Source organism: Muscardinus avellanarius (assembly GCF_963383645.1).
Source record: "Muscardinus avellanarius genome assembly, chromosome: 11".
Lineage (NCBI taxonomy): Eukaryota > Metazoa > Chordata > Mammalia > Rodentia > Gliridae > Muscardinus > Muscardinus avellanarius.
In genome coordinates this window covers 32,644,411-32,650,719 of record NC_137797.1, presented here as the reverse complement: position 1 = coordinate 32,650,719, position 6,309 = coordinate 32,644,411, and the positions used below count along the sequence as shown (strand labels likewise).

The window sequence follows — 6,309 nt, the reverse complement described above, 5'->3', positions numbered from 1 at the left end:
AATACCTTCTGTCATTCTAGATTTAAGGCACTTTTTCTTACCCCAAAGGTTGTGTAATCTAGGTCATATAAATAGCCCTTAATGTAAATTCTAAATAATCACAAAAGAAATCGTACACTCAAATGTTGTTGAAGTAGATTTCCTTGAGGGTTTGGACCTGATTTATGCCACAAAAGATATATAGGATTTAGGGCTTTTTGAAAAGGAGAAGAAATGCCAGAAAAGGTACCTAGGAATTAAGATGTTTACCACATTCCTTTCCTTTTTCTATTCTTTCATTATCCAAAAAATATCCCAAGGGATATCGAATATTATCTTCGATATCCCTTGCCTCAGTAAGTGGACCTCATTAAATTTTTCATTAGTAATGATGAATTATGATGTATCAGGAGTGTTATGAGGTTTGGCTGAGATATTTATACATAGTTCTTAACACTATTTGATATGTATTAAATTCTTAATAAATGCCATTATAGTTTAAAACATCCATTTTTTTTCAGAATAGGGATTAAACCTATGGCCATTCTACCTCTCAGCTATACCCCTAGCCCTTTTGGGCAAGTACAGTAAATTTTATTTATGGTGCTTGGCAACAGGGCTCCCTTAGTGGCTCGCCTTGTTCCAGGGGTTTGGGATGAAAACTGGGGGGAGGGGAGAGTCTCAGTATGTTGGGAGACTGAGTTGGGGCAGGGGCTCCCCAGTCCTGAAGGGCCTCTTTCTTCCTCTTATATCCTTGCTGGGTGAGTGGTACAGGGGCTCTTACTCCTTAGAGTCCATGTGGACCATGAGGTCCACCACCCTGTTGCTGTACCAAATTCGTCTCACACAAGGAAATTAACTTGATGAAGTAGGCACTCAAGGTGGAAGAGGAGGTGTCACTGCTGAAGTCGCAGGAGACGGCCAGGTCCTCGCGGTAGCCCAGGATGCCCTTGAGGGGGCCCTAGGACACCTGCTTCACCACCTTCTTGATGTTGTCACATTTGGCAGGTTTCTCCAGGCAGCAGGTGATGCTGGTGACTGACACATTGTGGGTAGGCACGGGGAAGGCCATGCCATTGAGTTTCCAGTTGAGCTCAGGGATGACCTTGCACTGGCCTCAGTGTAGGAATGATATTCTGAGCAGCCTTACAGTCTTCCCACTGCGGTTTCCCAGAGGGGCTGTCCACCATCCTCTGAATGTCAGTGATGATATGAACAGAGGTCATGAGTCCCTCCATGTTACCAAAGTTGTCGCAGATGACCTTGGCCAGGGGAGGCTAAGCAGTTGGTGGTCCAGCAGGCATTGCTGACGATCTTGAGGGAGGTGTCCTACTTCTGGTAGTTCACACAATCATGAACACACGGGCTCAGCAGAAAGGGCAGAGATGATGACCCTCTTGGTACCACCCTTCAAATGCCCCCCCCCCCCGGCCTTTTCCATGGCAGTAAAGACCCCAGTGGACTCCACAACATACTCAGCACCAGCCTGGATCCATGGAATCTGGGCGGGATTTCCCTCCTGGAAAATTGAGACAGACTTTCCATAATGAGCTTCCTTTTCTCAGCCTTGATGGGGCCATTGAACTTGCCATGGGGGGAATCATGCTAGAACATGTGGACCTGAACATGTAGTTAAGGTCAATGGAGGGGTCACTGATGGCAACAATATCCACTTTGTGCTAGAGTTGAAAAGCAATCCTGAGGACTAGGTGCCCATTTTGGCCAAATCCTTCATTCCACGCTTCACAAGGGTGTCTCAGGGACATAGCCATCATTCTAGGTTAAGATGTAGCTGTCTGTGCAACAGGGAGAAGCAGCAAACGACACTGTTCTCAAGCCTATCATACCTATGTTCCTCCTGTCTCAGCTTCCCAAGTACTGGGATTATAGGCTGTGTCACTATACCCAGCTGGAAACATTCATTCTTTACTTTTTATTACCAAATAAATGTGCTATAAAACATGAGTGTATATTTTTAGTTATTTGGCCACATAGATTATTAACTTAGAACAAAATTGTTTCCTGTGAAACAAACAATTTGTAAACCTCTTCAAGTACACCAAGTTTAATCACACTAATCCTCACTTAACTTGACTTATATAGGCTCCCTCTCTGCTAAAATTATTGAATCAGTTAGATATGGCTTTAATTACAAGTAACCCCAAACTAGACTAATATAGGTTAATTATTCTTACACCAGAAGTAAGTCACTATGTCAGAGTAAGTGATAGTATGGTTGATTCAGTTGCTGAGCACATCCATCAAGGATCTAGGTTCGCAACTCTTTGCTCTACCATCTCTGGTATATTGCTACCAATAAGAAAGCCACAAGATTTTCTCATCATGATTGCAAATTCTAGATCTTTCATATTTCTTAATGCTTATATTTCTGTGCACTTTTTCACTGCTGCCCACCATTTCTTTGGAGCGCCTCCTTTGAGGGGATACAGAAGGATCTCCCTTGTGAGCTTAGTGATGCAGATTCCTGGGCCAGAGAACCAGAGTTTCTGACTAGGCCTGTTAGTAGTGCAGCCATTCCTGGCAGTTTGTCTGTCTTCCTGCTCTGTCTTAATATTTTTTCAAGTGTTCACTATTCTTTTTCTTCTCATGGTTATTTCCCATAGCAAGTTCTTGGACGTGGACATCTCTCTGTCCTGATTTCTATAAAGCTCACTCATTTCCATGACTTTAGCCCCTTGTGCATAAGGATGAAGTTACTCATTTATTCAATTGTGTGTTTGCTGATCTTGACAAACACATGTCCTTTAATTTGACTAGACTGGCCGGGCGTGGTGGTGCACGCTTGTAATCCCCATGCTTGGGAGGCAGAGACAGGAGGTTCACGCAGGTTCGAAGCCATCCGCGTGCGCTGGCTTAGGAGACCCTGTTTCCAAATAAAAAAAATGTAAAAATAGGTCTGGGAGTGTAGCCCAGAGGTAGAAGGGCCTCCAGGAACCCCAGTACCACTAAAATAATAATAATAATAATAATAATAATAATAATAATAATTTGACTAGATGGAATGGGGAGATTAAACAAACTAAAGGATGGGGGAAAAATTATCCAAGGCCTGGTAAATTTAGTATGATTTTATAGAAATACATATTTGCATAACATTATTTCATGGCTAGGAGTTGGAGTTTCTTGCTATGGTTTATATTTGGTAAGAGTTCAGGAATATCTGTTGCAGAGTTTACAGATATGCCCCTGATATACAGCTGCCATAACAAAATTCCGCAGTCTGGATGGCCAAAACAGAAGACATTTATTTTCTCCCAGTTTTGGATGCTGGAAGTTCAAGATCATGGTGCAGGAAAGGCTGGTTTCTGATAAGACCTCTCTACCTAGCTTTCAAATGGCCACCTTCTTCCTTTGACCTCTACATGGCCTTATGTCAGTGTGAGTACAAAAAAAGAGAGTCTCTTCCTTTCTCTTGTTTTAAGGATACCAGTCTTCTCAGATTAGGGACCCAACCTTATGACCTCATTTAATGTTAATTACTTTCTTAAAATAAGGTCACATTTGAGCCGGGCGTGGTGGCGCACACTTGTAATCCCCATGCTTGGGAGGCAGAGACCGGAGAATCGTGCAGGTTCGAAGCCAGCAGCGCTGGCTTAAGAGACCCTGTTTCCAAATAAAAAAGTATAAAATAGGTCTGGAAGTGTAGCCCGGAGGTAGAAGGGCTTCCAGGAACCCCAGTACCACCAAAAAATAAAAAATAAGGTCACATTTGAGGTTAAGGCTTCAAAATATTAGTATTGAGGGAACGTAATTCAGTTTATAACATAGATTCATTGGAGCATTTTTTCAGAATTCACATATAAGTATCCTCCTTTAGATCTATTGGATTAGATTTCCTGCATTATGTAATTCCACTTTTCAAATATTTATTCATGGTGTGTTTAAATGCTAGAGAAAACATGGGAAATAATGATAATTGCAACTGAGTACAAAAACAGAAGAAATCTGTAAGCCGGGCGTGGTGGCACATGATTGTAATCCCAGCATTTGGGAGGCTGAGACCAGAGGATTGAGGTTCACCAACAGCCTCAGCTACTTAGTGAGGCCCTCCGCAACTTAGTGAGACCTTGTTTCAAAATAAAGAATAAAAAATAGGTCAGGGGGGGTGTAGCTTGGAGATCAAATATCCCTGACTTCCATCCCCAGACCCGCAAAAAAAAAAAAAAGAAAGAAAAGAAAAAAAGAAATCTGCAGTCGATGTTGATAATTGCAACTGAGTACAAAGACAGAAGAAATCTGTAGTATGTATGAATATGTGGTATGTATGGATAAGAAATCTGTAGTATGTAGTATGTATGTATGTATGTATGTATGGAGAACTCAAAAGTAGAACAGCAAGTATACAGCAAACATATTAACACAGGTAATTACTGAACCTAGCAATAAGTCAGAAATGTGTGCTCATGGAGTTTTAATGCTGGGAGAAGATATGGCAGCATCCAGTGAAGTAAGGCGCTTATATTGAACCCTTGTGTGCTATGATCTGAATACTGTGTCCCTGAATATATAACAAAATGTATATGTTGAAAGACTGCCCCCCCCCAAAGGTGATGGTTTTCATGAGAGGAATTAGTGCTCTTTTGAAACAGGCCCAAAGAAATTTTTCTACACACTCCACCACCTCAGGACAACAGTAGAAGATGCCATTTATGAACTAGGGAACAGTTCCTTACTTGACACTAAAACTTTACTTTAGACTTCCCAGGCTCCAGAGCTGTGAGCAGTAAGTTTCTGTTATGTATAGCTATTGAGTCAAAGATATTTTGTTAGCAGTCTACATGGTGTGTGAAGCTAGAATCTTTCCTTTCAGCCAATGGTATGCTGGTAATAGTTCCTGCCAACGTGCCTATCTCAGGAAGTATCAGAAAAGCTTGTCTTCTGCCAGGACTTTGAGGAAGAGCTAATAAAGACTAAAGACATAAAAGAAAGGACACTTCACTGAGAAACTACATGACACCAAAGACAAAGAAGAGTCTTAGCACCAACTAGAGAGGATAGCATAGAAAAAATAAAGTAACTAGCACGACAGCTAACTTTGTATTAGCAAATAGAGATTAACAGTAAAAGTATCTTCCACGTTCTTATGGAAAACTCTCCAAGATTTTCATATTTAGCTAAAATATGATAGTGAAGGGAAATTAGACATTTTTCAGGGGGAAAAAGCCCTAAGAGAACACATACTTTTCACAAACCAAGGGAACAGAGTTCCCAAGACAGGCATTCATACTCATATACATGTCGGGGGAGTGCTACATGCATTGACTGAATGTCTGCATAGCAGCAGATATGTTATCAACACCTGCTTTAAATTCAGAGTAAAGAGAAATGAAGAAGAATGTGGGGGGGGTAGAGTGATAGAAGATTAATCTTATTTGCCCATAATGTGGCCTAGCATAGATGCCAAAGTTTCCCTTTGGGACAACTTGGAAGATAGTTGCCAAACAGGTAAAAGCAGCACCTATGAGGGGATTACAAGGAGCAGCTCTAAAGGAGGGAATTAGGCTAGAGGAGCAAGAGGTCAATGATAAAAGAAAAAAAAAAAGCCTATCTCTAGTGATAGGAAACAATGGTGGGAGCCTTGATGAGCTGTTTCCCAAACTCCCATATATACCCCTAAGAATCAGGGTTTGAATGCCTGCCATACTGAAGGCATCAACAGTCAAAAGGGATTACAAATGGAGGTTAGCCAAGAAAAGAGACTGGCCTTTTCTCCTCTTCCATGATCCCTGCTGGCAATACTGGAAGAGCTACAGCTCTGAGAAGGGGAGTCAAAGTGCAAATATTGAACACTCTCCCCACCCTCCAACACACACAGACAGTAATGGGGGAAAGAAAACCTTTGGCTCAAATGGAGATTCAAGTTTTTAATAGAAATGGTCTTAAAATTTTAAAGTTGAAAGGTTTCAGGAAATTATAGAATATGCTTGAGATCGTGTTAAGGAGTCAGTATAGAAGATTCACTGGGTCATGGATTAACTATTGAATTCAGTTGTTTCAGAAAAATACTTCATTCAGTTCAGCCTAAGGCCATAACCTCATAAGTAGGCAAATGCCACTAGAAGAAGAATTAATAAATTGGAAAAGATCGTAAATCATAAATTATAATGACATAAAAAAGTAGCTTGGGCAGTTTTCAAGGAAGAAGGTTGAAATGACAAGTACGGAGTTATTTTGCGGTAGAGGCAGGAAGAGAGCACTGACTTTGAAATTTTGTAGATAAAACTGCTGAATGCTTATCACTCTGAAAACCTGGCCAATAAGCTGTGTCTGGGCAGATGTGTCTTCCTCTTTCTACTCTCAAGACTTAGA

General features: G+C 41.2%; 1 pseudogene across 1 annotated transcript; it reads right to left on the bottom strand.

The window, feature by feature from the left end:
* Positions 1-766: 766 nt before the first annotated feature.
* On the bottom strand, positions 767-2,515 carry LOC308269448 (glyceraldehyde-3-phosphate dehydrogenase-like; annotated as a pseudogene). Its single transcript has 2 exons — positions 2,395-2,515; positions 767-1,734 (listed from the first exon to the last, which is right to left on the bottom strand). The product of its transcript is annotated as a glyceraldehyde-3-phosphate dehydrogenase-like (transcript).
* Between the last annotated feature and the right edge of the window lie 3,794 nt (positions 2,516-6,309).